General features: G+C 35.6%; 1 long non-coding RNA gene across 1 annotated transcript in view; it reads left to right on the top strand.

Annotated features, from left to right (window-relative positions):
* The window catches only part of LOC139077042 (uncharacterized), a 51,488-nt gene extending 49,463 nt beyond the window's left edge, over positions 1-2,025 (top strand). Inside the window, exons 3-4 of the long non-coding RNA XR_011529204.1 lie at positions 579-1,295; positions 1,829-2,025. This is a non-coding gene — a long non-coding RNA (uncharacterized lncRNA). The remainder of the gene's footprint in view (positions 1-578; positions 1,296-1,828) is intronic.
* Positions 2,026-16,476: the final 14,451 nt, after the last annotated feature.

Here is a 16,476-nt window from a genome sequence, read left to right on the forward strand (position 1 = left end):
GTTTTCCCAACTCTAGGAATGGTAGCTGCTTCTTGCAATTGCTCTTTCCATAATACCATCATGTTCTCTTTTTGTCTTTCTTCAGTTTTAAATATCTAGTCAACAATTCTTTATATTGAATTCCCTCTATTAAAGTAAATTCTATCTCCTAATTATCCCTGACTGATGTAATGTCACGAGGCCATTAGCATGGAGAAAGTAGATATAAAATATTTGAAATAAAACCCTCACACAAAGGAAATACTTTTGAAGAATTACACCTTAAAATAGATTCTTAAAATAAGATGCATATCCTTCACAAAAGACTAATTAAATTATTTTTAGAAATAAATCCATAAGGACAAAAGTAATCAGGAGAAGAGATGCTAAACAAAAAATTTTGAAAAATTGGAAAGCAGATAGAAAAGTGGCAACTGACCTAGAAAACCTGAGAATGCTAAAACCTAAGCCCTAGGGAATAAAAAGCATAGAAGCAAGCCAATTTGCACATTAGAATAAAAGAAATATTTCAGCAACTGGCAGCATGGGTGCTTCTGAGCAACGTGTTCCCTGAGTTTTCTTTTTGCCTCTTATCCCAGGTTGGGTGCTGAAGCGGCAGGAAACCTGGAAACACCAACAAACACAGACAAAAAATGTCCCCCCAAAAAGCCTTCCCCATCCAGGCAAAGATCCAGAAAAGGGGTAACTTATCAAGATATTAAAAAAAAAATTAGGCAATAACCACTCTACTCCAGCAAACACTACAGAAAAACTGGGATCCCACCTACACTTCTGCCATCAAGTATCATCAAAGCCCATTGAGGAAACCAGAATTATACTCTCACCAAGCTGTAATAAGTCACTGGAACTCCTCTGCCAGGGACACATCCATGACAGCTAAGAAAGGCGATGGGACTTTCATTCCTACTGAAAGGTAACAAAGCATTCATCTCTGTGGGATCAGTGGAGGCCACATGGGAAAACTAGTTTCCCATCCACACCCGAAGATATTGAGGTGCCCCTCTCCTTCTCTGCTGAGTTGATATTAGAGGGGTCTAGTGGAGAGTCAAGTCGTTTGCCAACATCCAGTAGTAACAAGGCACCACCTTCTGACAGTGTCAAGCAGGCCATGTGGGAAGCAGTAATGAACCGCCTCTCCCACTCCCAGCCAGAGTGGTATTAGTGGATGCATAATAGAGAGCCTGATCCCCCACCCTCACCCAGCAGTAACAAAGAGCACCTCCCCCACACCAGTATCAATGGAAGCCAAGTGAGGAACCTGGACTTTTACCCCCCCCCCACCTGACACTAATGAGGTAAGACTTCTCTTTCCCCATTAGAGTAGTGTCAAAGGATGCCTGCTATACTGCAAATTTAAATAAGGTCCAAAGTTTCACAACATAATAACTAACATGTCCAGGATTCAATTTAAAAATCACTCATTATACAAAAACTAGGAAATTCTCAACTATAATGAGAAAAAACAATCAATAGATGCCAAAATTGGAGCCAGATGTTGGAATTATCTGACAAGAATTTTAAAGGAGCCATAATAAAACTGCATTGACAATTACGAACATGCTTGAAACAAATGAAAAAATGTGAAGTCTCTGTCAAGAAATAAAGAAAGTCCGAATGCATTTTTAGAACTAAAAAGTAAAATAACTAAAATTTTAAAACTCAATGAATGGGCTCAACAGCAGAATAGAGAGGACAGAGGAAAGAATCAGTGAACTAGAAGACAGAACAACAGAAATTAACCAATACAAACAACAGAAAGAAAATAGACCAGAAAAAATTAACAAGGACTTGGGGACTTTAACAAAAAAATGTAACATTCTTTTCATAGGAATCCTGGAAGGAGAGGAGAAAGATGGTGTGGCTGAAAAAGTATTCAAAGAAGTAATGGCTAAATTTTTCAAATTTGTCAAGAAAATGTAAGCTTACCAACTCAAGAAGTCAAGCAGACTCCAAATAAAATAAGCCCAAAGAAACTACACCTAAGCACATCATAGTCAAACGCTGAAAACTAAAGAAAAGAAGAAATCTTGGAAGCAAGGAAGAGAAATTACACCTTTCCTAGTGGGAGAAATAATTCGTGTAAGACCAGATTTCTCATCAGAAACCACAGAGGCCAGAAGGAAGTAGTACAACATTTTTCAAGTGTTGAAATAAAAAGACTTCAAATCCAGAGTTCTTTATCCAGCAAAAGTATTTTTCAGGAATGAAGGGGAAAAACACTCTTAGATGAAGGAAAACTAAGAGAATTTGTCACCAATGGAGCTACCCTAAAAGACAGGCTAAATTAACTTCTCTAAATAGAAAAGAATTGATAAAACCAGTAATCTTGGGACATCAGAAAGAAAGAAAGAACAATATAAAAAGAAAACATATGGGTAAATATGGTAGACTTTCCTCATCCTCTGAATTTTCTAAATTATGTTTGCTAGTTGAAGCAAAAATGATACCACTCTCTGATGTATTATAAGCCTGTCTAAGTATACAGAAATATGTAAGGCAATTATGCCATACATGGTAAGAGTAAAGGGATATATAGAGAGGAAATACTTCCGTAGTTCACCTGAACACCAGTAGACTCTAGTAGAGTGTGTTATGTATATATAATGTAATATCTTGAGCAACCGCTAAAAGACCTATACAAAGAGACACACTAAGAAAAAAAACACCAACAGATAAATCAAATGGATTTCTAAAGTATGTCCAAGTAATCCACATGAAGGGAGGAAAAAGAAAATGGAGAAATGAGAAACAGAGAGAACAAATAGAAAACAAAAACAAAATGGCATACATAAGCCTTAACATATCAATAATTACATTAAATGTAAGTGCTCTAATTATAGAAATCAAAAGACAGAGCGTAGCATATCCAACTACAGTCATGCACTGCATAACAACATTTCAGTCAATGACAGACTGTACATACAGTGTCAATCCGATAAGATTAGTACCATAGAGCCTAGGTGTTAAGTAGGCTATACCATGTTGGTTTATGTAAGAATAGTCTATGATATTTGCACAACAATGAAATTATCTAACAACACATTTCCCAGAATATATCGGTGTCATTAAGCCATGCATGACTGTATATGCTGTCCACAAGAAATTTCAAACATAACAATATAAGTAGGTAGGAATTAAAAATATAGAAAGATATACCATGCCAACATTAATCAAAAGAAAGAAGAAATAGCTATACAAATATAAGATAACCCCGACTTCAGAGCAAAGAAAGTTACAAAGGATAGAGAAAGATATTACATAGTGATAAAAGGGTTGATCCTAATTGTGTATCACCAGATCTTCAAAATACATGAAGTAAAACTGATAGAACTGAAAGGAGAAATAGACAAATCCACAATTATAATTAGGGATGTGAATACCTCCCCCCCACCAGCAAATGATTGGCAAGGATATAGAAGAACTCAACAACACCACCAGCCAACAGCATCCCATCAACATGCATAGAACAATCCACCCAACAATAGCAGAATAAACATTCTTTTCAAGCGTCCACAGAAACACATACCAAGATAAACCACATGCTGAGTCGTAAAGCAAACCTCTACCAGTTTTTAAAGAATTAACATTGCACAGAATGTGTTCACTGACAAAAATGGAATCAAACCAGAAATCAATAACTGAAAGATAATAGGAAAATCACAAAACACTTGAAAACTAAACAGCATGCTTCTTTTTTTTCTGTTTTTTTAAATGCATTTTATTGCAGAAACGTTGGATTACAACATTATATAGCTTTCAGATGTACATCGTAATATATTTCGAATTCTTTGTAGACTAATTATAGTCTATCACCTCACATGTGAGCCTAATCACCCCTTTTTCCCTTCCCCCTCCCTCCTTCCCCTATGGTAACCACCAATCCAATCTCCGTTGCTATGTGTTTGTCTTTATTTTTATCTTCTACTTATGAGTGAGATCTTGACTTTCTCCCTCTGACTTATTTCACTCAGCGTAATACCCTCCAGGTCCATCCATGTTGTCACAAATGGCTGGATTTCATCCTTTCTGAAGGCTGAGTAGTAGTCCATTGTGTGTAAATAACACATCTTCTTTATCCATTCATCCCTTGATGGGCACCCAGGTTGCTTCCAAGTCTTGGCTATTGTGAATAATGCTGCAGTGAACATAGGGGTGCATGTATCTTTATGCATTTGTGTTTTCAAGTTGTTTGGATAAATACCCAGCAGTGGAATAGCTGGATCATATGGTAGATCTATTCTTAATTTTCTGAGGATACTCCATACTGCTTTCCATAGTGGCTGCACCAGTTTGCATTCCCACCAGCAATGTATGGGGGTTCCCTTCTCTCCACATCCTCTCCAACACTTGTTCTTTCCTGTCTTATTAATTATAGCCATTCCGACCGGAGTGAGGTGATACCTCATTGTAGTTTTGATTTGCATTTCCCTAATAGTTAATGATGCTGAGCATATTTTCATATGCCTATTGGCCATCCATATATCTTCTTTGGGGAAATCTCTGTTCAGATCTTTGGACCATTTTTTAATTGGGTTGTTTGTTTTGTTGTTGTTGTAGATGTATGAGTTCTTTGTATATTTTTGATATTAACCCCTTATCTGATATATGATTTGCAAATATCTTCTCCCAAATGTTCGGTTGTCTTTTCATTTTGTTGATGGTTTCCTTTCTGTACAGAAGCTTTTTAGTTTGACATAGTCCCATTTGTTCACTTTTTCTTTTGTTTCCCTTGCCCAGTCAGACATGGTACTTGAAAATACGCTGCTAAGACCAATGTCAAAGAGTCTATGGAAAACAAAACAACATGGTTCTAAGTGACTCAAGGGTCAAAGAAGTCTCAAAGGAAATTCAAAAATACATTGAATTGAATGAAATGAAAATACAATATACTAAAATTTGTGGGACACAACTAAAGCAAGGGTGAGAGAGAAATTTATCACACTAAATGCTTACATTAGAAAAGAGGAAAGTTCTCGAATCAATAATATAACTTCCTATCTCAAGAAATTTTTTTAAAAGAGCAAAAAAATCAAACCAAGCAGAAGGAAAGAAATAATAAAGATAAGAGCAAAAACAAAATGAAACTGAAAATGGAAAAACAATTGAGGAAATCAATGAAACTAAAAGCTGGTTGTTTGAAAAGATCTTAAAAAATGACAATCTCTAGCAAGAGTGTCAAAGAAAAAGAACAGAAAAGACACAAATTAGCAATATCAGGAAGGAAACAGAAGATATCACTATAGACACTGAAGACATCGAAAGAAAAATAAGTTTGTTTTTTGAACAAGCTATGCACACATAAATTTGACAATTTAGATGAAATAGACCAATTCCTTGAAAATCACAATCTACCGCAACTCATGCAAAGTGAAACCAATAATTTGGGGTTTTTTTTGTTCTTTTGGTGAGGAAGACTGGCCCTGAGCTAACATTTGTTGCCAGTCTTCCTCTTTTTGCTTGAGGAAGATTGGCCCTGAGCTAACATCTATGACAATCTTCCTCTATTTTTTATGTGGGATGCCACCACAGTATGGCTTGATGAGCAGTGTGTAGGTCCACTCCTGGGATCCAAACCCATCAACCCTGGGCTGCCAAAGAGGAGCTTTCAAGCTTAATCACTACACCACCAGGCTGTCCTGAAATCAATAATTTGAATAGCCCGATAACTGTTAAAGAAATTGAATTAATAATTTTAAAACTCCGAAAAAAAGACACATTCAGACCCAGATGGTTTCACTGAAGAGTTCTACTAAATGTTAAAGTAAAATTTAATGCCAATTCTGTACAATTTCTTCTAGAAATTAAATGAGAAGAAACATATCCCATTTTTATGAAACCAGTATTATCCTGATTCCAAAGACAGTACAGAAAATGAAAACTACAGACAAATATTCCTCACTAACATAGCCACCAAAAAACTTTAACAGGGGCCAGTCTGTTGGCCGTAGTGGTTAACTTCACGCGATGCACTTCAGTGGCCCAGGGTTCATGGGTTCAGATCTCAGGTGCGGACCTACACACCACTCATCGAACAATGCCATGGTGGCATCCCACATACAAAAAGTAGAGGAAGATTGGCACAGATGTGAACTCAGCAACAATCTTTCTCAAATAAAAAAGAGGAAGATTGGCAACAGATGTTAGTTCAGGGCCAATCTTCTTCACCAAAACAAAACAAAACAAACTTTAAAAAATATTAGCAAATAGACGTTAACAATACATAAAAAGAATTATGTACCATGACCATATAGTATGTGTATTCTATGGAGGTAAGGCTGGTTCAATATTAGAAAATCCATCTGTGTAACCCTCCATATTAACAGGCTAAAAAAAATTGCGTGATCATATTATTTGGTGCAGAAAAAATGTTTGACAATATCTATTACCCATTCAAACTAAAACCTCAGACAACTAGGCATACAGGGGAACTTTCTCTACTTGATAAAGACATCTACCAACAGCCTTCAGCAAACTTCATATCCAATGGTGAAAAATTGAAAGCTTTCCCATAAGATCACAACAAAGCAAGGATATGGGCTCCCATCACTTCTATTTAGCATAATTCCAAAAGTTTTAGCTAGTGCAATAATGCAAGCAAAGAAAGGAAAAGGCATACAGATCAGAAAGAAAGAAGTAAAATTGTCCTTATTTTCAGATGACATTATCATCTATAAAGAAAATTCAAAGAAATTTACTGAACTACTAAGTTAGCTCAGCAAAGTCTCAGGATATAAGATCAACATACAAAAATCCATTGTATTTTTATGTACTAGCAATGAACAACACATGGACATCAAAATTAAAAATAGAATACATTTACAATCACTAAAAAAAGAAAAGAAATTCTTAGATGTACATTCAACAAAACCCATACAGGATCTGCATGCTGAAAATCACAAAATGCTGACGAAAGATCTAAATAAATGGGGAGACACACTGTGTCACAGATTGGAAGATAACATAGTAAAGATGATGATCTAAACCTCATACCTTACACAAAAATCTAAAAGAGTATAGATTTAAATGTAAAACATAAAGCTATAAAAATGTAGATGGTAACACAGGAGAAAATCTTCAGGACCTACAGCTGGGTAAACGGCCCTCAGACATGACACCAAAAGTATGAGCCACAAAAGGAAAAATTCGATAAATTGGACTTCAGCAAAGTTACAAAATCTTTTGCTCTGTGAAAAACCCTGATAAGAGGATGAAACAATAAGTTACAGAAAAGGAGAAAATATTTGCAAACTACATATCTGGCAAAGGACTTTAAATCTAGAATTATATAAAGAACTCTCAGAATTCATCAATTAAAAAAATTGAATTAAAAAATGGGCAAAAGACATGAAGAGACATTTCACCAAAGAGAATTTACAAATGATAATACAATAATACTTTAATTAAACTCCTTTTTATGGGACACATGGAGAAAAGTGAAATATGGGGTGCTTATCACCACTGTTTAACTCAAAAACATTGGCAGTACAATTAAAATAGCAAAATATAATTTGTATTTACCTATATCCCTCAGTACCCTTCCATCCTCAGGAGCTAGTCTAAAAAATTGCAATCAGGTTTTAATGAATCAACACATCAAAGCTGAGAAAGTGAATTAAACATCTTTATGCCTACTATGAATAAGACATACATAGTACTAGGTGCTTTCTCATTTATTATTCATTTAAACTTCCCAAAAACCTTGTGAGAAAGATATCATTATATATTTTATTATATTATTATTATAGCCTTGTTATATATAATATATAAACATATCCTATTATATTATATAATATTATTATATCCTCGTTATACAAACGAAGAAATTGAGATTCTGGGAGTCTAGTCTAAAACACATCATAATCAAATTCTTCAAAACTATTGATAAAGAAAAATATTTAAAACAGCCAGAGAAAAAAGACGTGTTAAGTACAGAGGGACGTGACCTATGTTGACATCATATTAGAATGACAGCACATTTCATTGGAAACAATGTGGAATATGACAACAAACAAGAAGACAGTGGAGAAACATCTTAAGAGTATTGAAAGAAAAAAAAACACATTAACCTGTAATTCTTTATCCAGTGAAAATATTTTTCAAACGCAAAAGCAAAATAAAGATTGTCTCAGACACACAAAACCAAAAAGAATTCAGACATGCATTACAAGGAACATTCAAGGAAGTTCTTTAAGCAGAAGGAACAAGATCCCAGACAGAAATTGGATCTAAACAAAGGAATGAAGCACACAATGATAATTACATGGATAAATATAAGGACTCTTTTATTACTCAAATATCTTTAAAAGATAATCAATTATTTCAACCAAAATAATAGCCATGTGTTGTGAGGTTTATACTCTACGTAAAAGTAGAATGTATGACAACACCTCACATGTCAAGAGAGGAGCTATGGAAATAGACTGCTACGAGTTCCTTAGAGTATATGTGAAGTGATAGAATATCATGTCATGGTAGACTGTGAAAAGATGCAAATGACTCAGGAAACCCAAAGACAATCTGTAAAGTAAAACAACAAAGGCTTATAGCTAGTAATTCATAAAGAAGATAAAATGGAATCATAAAAAATCTAATTCAAACGAAGGTAGGAAAAAAAGGAAAATGAGAACAAAGAACAGATGGAAGAAATAGAAAAATAGAAAGGTGGTTGATTCAAACTCAGCTACTTCAATACTCTCATTAAATGTAAATTACCTAAAAACCTCAATTGAAAGACATTACTAGAATTAAATACAGACCAAAGTATATGGTACCTACAAGAAATCAAGTTTAAATAAAAAGATATAAGTTAAAAGTAAAGGAATAAGAAAAGATATACCATGCAAATATTAATGAACAGAAAGCCGAAGTGGTTATATTTTTATCAGACAAAGTACATTTCAGAATAAAGCATATTTCTTATTGTTAGTGCCATTGAGTCAATTCTGACTCCTAGTGACCACGTATACAGCAGAGTGGAACGCTGCCTGGTCTTTTGGGGCCATCCTCTCACCTTCCAGCGCTCTATCAGACAATGCTCCTCTGCTATTGACAGAGTTTTCATTGCCAATTTTTTCAGAAGTGGGTAGCCAGGTCTTTGTTCCTTTTCTGTCTTAGGCTGGAAGCTCTGATGAAACCTGTCCACCATGGGTGGCCCTGCTGGTGTTTGAAATACCAACGGCATAACTTTCAGCATCACAGCAACACACAGCCACCAAGATAATGACAACCAATAGGTAGGCAGTTTCCTTGAACCCAGGCCTCAGCAGTGAGACCGCTGAATCTTAACTGCTAGACCACCAGGACTGACTATAAAGTATATCAGCAGAGACGAAAAGTGGACATTTCATAGTGAGATAGGGGTTAATTCATCAAGCAGACATAACGATACTAAACCTTTAGACAGCTGATAGGAGAGTTCAAAATATATATTTTGCACTAACAGGTCTTCAAAAAATGAAAAAGACAAATCCATAATTATAGTTAAATGATTTCAAAACCTCTCTATAAGGAAAGACAAACAATAAGAATACAGGAGACTTGAACAACATTATCAATCTACTCAGCTGAATTGACATTTACAGAACATTCCACTCAACAACTGCAGAATACACATTCTTTTCACGTTCACTCAGAACACTTAAAACACCTGACAAAATCTAACATCCATCTCTCATAAAAACTTTCAACAAATTAGGAATTGAAGAGAGCATTCTCAATCTGACAAAGGGCATCTAAGAAAAGCTTACTGGTAGGTGAAAAAATGAATGCTGTTTTTATAAGTTCAGAAAAAATACAGATATCTGCTTTCACCACTTCTATTCAACTTTGTACTGGAGAGTGATGTCAGCAAACTGGCAGGATAGGAGGTCCCCAGACCTTACCTACTCCCTCAGAAACATTAATTTGGCAACCATTCATAGACCAAAGTGTCTTCGCAGGAGCCTTTGGGTCCAGATAAGAGGTTGCGACACCCCTGTGGAGTCCAAGACCAAAAAAAGCTGCTTTGAAAAAGCAAGTCCGTGCCCTAAGAGCAGGCATGCCAACCACAGACCTGGCTGCAGAAGCGAAAGCAGCCTTATCCCTTTATGGACTCGCCTCCACCCCAACTCATCCTGATGACATTTTTTACAGAAATGGAAAAAATAAGACATAAAATTTACTTGGAATCCCAAAGGATCCCAAATAGTCAAAGCAATTCTGAGCAAGAAGAACAAAGCTGGAGATATCACACCCTCTGATTTTAAAACATACTACAAAGCTACTGCAATCAAAACGCTATGGTACTGGGATAAAAACAAGCATAAAGACCAATGGAACAGAACAGAGATCCCAAAATAAGCTCACCCATATGCAGTCAACTAATCTTCAACTAGGGTGCCAAGGATACACAATGGGGAAGAGATAGTCTCTTCAATAAGTGGTATATGGAAAATTAGATATCCATACTCAAAAGAATGAAATTGGACCATTACTTCACAACATTTATCAAAATCAACTAAAAATGGATTAACGACCTAAACATAAAACCTAAAATAATAAAACTCTTAGAAGAAAACACAAGGGAAAAATCTTCAAGACATTGGATTGGTCAATGGTTTCTTGGATATGAAATGAAAAGCACAGGCAATGAAAGCAAAAATAGACAAATGGGACTACATCAAACTACAAAGCTTCTACACACCACAAGAAACAATCAACAAAGTAGAAAGACCACCTACAAAAGGGGAGAAAATATTTGTAAACCATATATCTGATAATGGGTTAATATCCAAAATATATAAGAAACTCACACAACTCAATAGAACAAAAACAAATAACCCAATTCAAAAATTGGCAAAGAATGTGAACAGATATTTTTCAAAAAAATACACACAATTTTCACCAAGTCTATGAAAATGTGCTCAATATCACTAATTACCAGGGAAATGCAAATCAAAACCACAATGAGAAATCACGTCACACTTGTTAGAATGGCTATTATCAAAAAAACAAAAGACAACAAATATTGGTGAGGATGTGGAGAAAAGGGAACACTTCTTCACTGTTGGAGAGAAAGTAAATTGGTAAATCACTAGAGAAAACAGTATGGAGTTTCCTCAAAAAATTAAAAATAGAACTACCATATGATCTGGCAATCCCACTTCTGGGTATGTATCCAAAGGAATTGAAATCTAGATCTTGAAGAGATGTCTCATGCCCATGTTCGCTGCAGCATTGTTCACAATAGCCAAGACGTGGAAGCAATCCATCAATGGGTAAAGACAATGTAGTATATACACACAATAAAATATTATTTAGCCTTAAAAACAAGGAAATCCTGCCTTTTCTAACAACATGGATGGACCTGAAGGACATTACACTAAGTGGAATAAGCCAGACACCGAAAGACAAATACTACATTAACTCACTTACGTGTAAAACTTAAAATAGTCAGATTCATAGAAGCAGAGAATAGGATGGTGGTTGCCTGGGGCTGGAGGGTGGGAGAAATGGGGAGGTGTTGGTCAAAGGGCATAAAGTTTCAGTTATGCAGAATAAATAAGATTTGGAGTACAACTGTAAAATACAGGTTCTATGATTAATACTTAAACATGTGCTAAGATTGTAGATTTTGTGTTAAGTGCTCCTATCACAAAAGGAAAAAAAAAAATAACAACAATGGGAGTGGGGAGGAAACTTTTGGAGGTGTTGGATAAGTCTGTGGCATTGATAGTGATGATGGTTTCATGGGTATATACTCATCTCCAATCATATCAAGCTGTATACGTTAAACATCTACAACTTTTGCTGTGTCAATCATACCTGAACACAGCAGTCAAAAAAACATTGCACTGGTTCTGCATGGTGCTATAAGTCAAGAAAAATAAATAAATAAAGGACAGCCATATTAGATAGAAAGAAGGAAAAGTGTCTTTATTCACAGACAATATATTGCCTTTGTAGAAAATCCAATAGAATCCACAAAACAGCTACTAGAACTAATAAATCAGTTATACGAGACGGATATACAAAGAGCATTTGTTTTTGTAAACACTAGCAACAAACAATCTGACACTGACATTTTTAATACAATTTAAAATAGCATCAGGGCCAGCCCTGGTGGCCTAATGGTTAAGTTCAGTGGCTCTGCTTCAGCGGCCCAGGTTCGGTTCTCAGGCACAGACCTACACTGTCCTGTTAGCAGCTATGCTGTGCTGATGCCCCACATACTGGAAAAAAAAAAAATAGAGGAAGATTTGCCAACACTCAGGGCAAATCTTCCTCAGCAATATATAAATAATAAATAAAATAGCATCAAAATACAAAATACTTAGGGACATATCTGACAAAAAAAGGTGCAATATATGTATACTAAAACTTCAAAATATTGCTGAGAGAAATTAAAGACTTAAAAGACTCAATATTGCTAAGATGTTAATTCTCTCCTAATTAATATTTAAATACAATATAAGCCCAATCAAAATCTCAGCAGCCTATATTTGTAAACAATTGACAAGCCGAATCATAAAATCATTTGGAAATGCAAAGGACCTAGAAGAGCCAAAACAACCTTGAAAAAGCCAAACAAAGTTGCAAGACTTACATTAAATGACTTCAGGACATATTACAATGCTACGTTAGTCAAGAGAGTGTGTTAATGGTATTAAGATAAACAAATTGATCCAATTTAACAGAATACAGTCCAGAAGAACCTCCACTCATATACAATCAATTAGTTGTAAATAAAAGTTGCAAAGGAAATTCAGCGGAGAAAGCATAGTCTTTTCAAAAAGCAATGCTGGACCAATTTTGTACATTATGTATACACACATACACACATATATATGCAAAAAATGAACTTTAATCATACCATATACAACATTTAACTCAAAATTAATAATAGATGTAAATGTAAAATCTAGAATTATAAAAATTCTATTGGAAAACATAAGTGAAAATCTTTGTAAACTTGGATCAGGGAAAGATTTGTTAGGTACAACACCAAAAGCATGATCCATAAAAGAAAAAATTGATAAAGTCGACTTCATAAAAATTCAGAACTTCTGCTCCTTGACAGACACTGTTAAGAAAATAAAAAGGTAAGCCATGGACTAGGAAAAGATATTTGAAAGTCATATAACTGCTAAAGGACTCGTATCCAGAATATGTAAAGAACTCTCAAAACTCTATAAAAAACAATCTAATATTTAAAATGGACAAAAGATTTGAACAGAACAAAGAAATATATATATGGAGTTCATAAAAGCATATGAAAAGAGGCTCAATATCATTAGTCACTTTAAATCCCAATGAAAGTCTACCATTTCCCTATTAGACTGTCTAAAATTAAAAAGACAGACATTACCAAGTGTTTGTGAGAATGTAGAGCAACTGGAAGCCTCATACACTGCTGGTGGGAGTGTGAAATGGTGCCGCCACTATGGAAAACAATATGCAGTGTTCTTAAAAAGTGAAACATATTGCTGCCATATAAGCCAGCCATTCCACTCCTAGGTATTTATCCAAGAGAAATGGAAGCATATTTCCATATAAAGACTTGTACACAAATGTTCATATTAGCCTTATTTGTAATAACCAGAGCTGGAATCAACCCAAATATTCACTAACAGGTGAATGGATAAAGCAATTATGTATCTATACGATGGAATGCTATTCAGCAATAGAGAGGAATGAACTATGGATACATGTTACAACAGGGATAAATTTCAAAGCAATTTTTCTGAATGAACAAAATCAAACCTCCTTATCAAAAAAGAAGGAGTGTATATATATATGTATGATTCCATCTATATAAAGTACTAGAAAATGCAAACTAATCTCTAACGACAGAAATCAGATCAGTGGTTGCCTGAGGATATGGGTGAAAGAGAGGGACAGAATGGAAGGGCTAAAGGGGGCAGAAGTAAATTATTGGAGTGATGATATGTTCATTATCTTTACTGTGACTGTGGCTTTACTAGTTGTATACATATGTCAACACATATCAAAATGTTAAATGTGTGCAGTTTATTATATGTCAACTATATCTTAATAAAACCGTTCAAAAGTACAAGATGGCATTAATATAAAAATACATATATTGAGGGGCCAGCCCCATGGCTGAGTGGTTAAGTTCGCGCGATCTGCTTCTGCAGTCCAGGGTTTCACCAGTTCAAATTCTGGGCCCAGACATGGCACTTCTCATCAGGCCACATTGAGATGGTATCCCACACACCACAACTAGAAGAACCCACAACTAAAAATATACAACTATGTACTGGGGGGATTTGGGGAGAAAAAGGAAAAATACAATCTTTAAAAAAAAATTATGTTGCTAAAAATACATGTATTGAGCCAACCCTGATGGCCTAGCAGTTAAAGTTTGGGATGCCCCGCTTCGGCAGCCCGAGCTTGGTTCCCGGGCACAGAACCACAACACCCGTCTGTCAGTAGCCGTGCTGTGACAGTGACTCACATAGAAGAACTAGAAGGACTTACAACTAGAATATACAAGTATGTACTGGGGTTTTGGGGAGGGGAAAAAAAAAGAGTTGAAGATTGGCAACAGACGTTAGAGTGAAACTTTCCCAGCAAAAAATAACATATATGTGTATTTATATGGCATAAAAGCTGTGAATATAATAATAAAACAAACATCTCTGAACTCTATCCAGGTTCCCCATCTCAAATCCTTACCCCTTTCCTCTCCCAAGAGGTAATCACTATTATTCCTTGAATAAAAATGAACAAAAATTTTATTATACTCCTAAAAAAATATGTGGGAATGTTGAAAGTCCAAATTAGTGAAAAATAGTTACATCTTTAAAAATATTTTCAATGTGACACTTTTAACAAATGGTTTAAAAAAAGAACTTAAGTATTAGCATCACTATTGTCACCTACTATTTTTATGAGAATTTTAACCACATTATTAGATACTATTTTATCATATTTACCAATAATTTCATTTGCAGCCATCTTGTCTATTACCTGGATTTGACGTCCTCAGTACAGGTACTGTCAGAGAGTTCTTCAGTGTACATCCCTTGCTGGGAATTTATCATCTAATTTAGCACAAACTAATTATGGTTTTTGCCATGACAACTCTCAAAATCTCGGAAATAAGTAACGCATGCTATGAATTAAATATTAGCAATTCCCAAAAGCCACATGTGGGAGTAAACAGAGAGCTCACTTGTAAAATTTGTATTAAAGAGCAGACAGATTAAAAATTTTGAGCCAGTTGCCTTGTTTTTCATATTATAAAGACATGTGGGACACCATTATCACTTATTAAGTGGAAGCCTGCTCAATTTTATTGTTTCTATGCAGAAAAGGGGAATGATTACTGTGATGGTTAATTTTATGTGTCAATTTGACTGAGCCATGAGATGCCCAGACATTTGGTCAAAAATAATTCTTGGTGTTGCTCTGAGGATGTTTTCAAGTGAGACTAACATTTAAATTGGTAGACTGACTAAAGCAGATTGCCCTCCCTAATGTGCATGGGCCTCGTCCAATCAGTTGAAGGCTTGACTAGAACAAAAAGGCTGATCCTCCTCCCAAGAAAGGGAGAATTTTTCCCGCCTGACTCCTTTCAAACTGGGACATTTGCTTTTTCCTGCCTTTAGACTTGAAGTGAAACATTGGCTCATCCTGGGTCTTGAGCTTGCCGGTCTTCGGACTGGAACTACATCATAGGTTCTGACGGTCTTCAGGCCTTCAGACTCAGACTGGAACAAAATCATTGGCTCTTTTGGGTTCCTAGCTTGCCAACTCACCCTACAGATCTTGGGACTTGTCAGCCTTCATAATTGCATGAGCCAATTCCTTGTAATAAATCTCCTTCTATATATATATAGAGAGAGAGAGAGAGATAACTATATATCTCCTAGAGGTTCTGTTTCTCTGGAGAACCCTGACTAATATAGTTATCCTGGAGCATAGCAATTGGTAGAACAAAGAGTCAAAAGTTGGCAAATAGTCCCAGCAATAATGGGAGTGAGCAGGGAGTTCTTCCCTGGTCCACAGACTCTATCTTCCTGAAATCTATTCCAGGCATGATCTCATTACAGAGATTTTTCACCTATCCCAGCTCAACACAATTTAACCTCAAACCATCTATGGATCTACGTTCCAATTCCATGCTCACCAAACAATCTCTGGTTTTAATTTAGCTTTCCATATAGAACTCCTCACCTGGGGAAACACTCCCTCCTCACGCAAAGTATTTCAAACTGTGTGACAGACTGTGTGGACATCTATGCTTTTTGTCTAGTTGGCCTTCATTCAGCCTCCTTTTGGTGAGCAAGGTTTTATTCCCCTTAATCCATGGTTGTGGAAAGATGATTCAACCTTCCAGATATAGGATTTGGAACACTATAGAGGGTTAGACAAATCAGTTACTGTGACTGGTTTAGTGATGGTAGGTGACCACGTCTAGATCAGTGAGAATCAGCCTCAGAACTTTTGCTAGAACCATTTTCAAATATTTGG

The sequence above is a fragment of the Equus przewalskii genome, chromosome 18 (assembly GCF_037783145.1).
Source record: "Equus przewalskii isolate Varuska chromosome 18, EquPr2, whole genome shotgun sequence".
In the NCBI taxonomy this organism is placed as follows: Eukaryota; Metazoa; Chordata; class Mammalia; order Perissodactyla; family Equidae; genus Equus; species Equus przewalskii.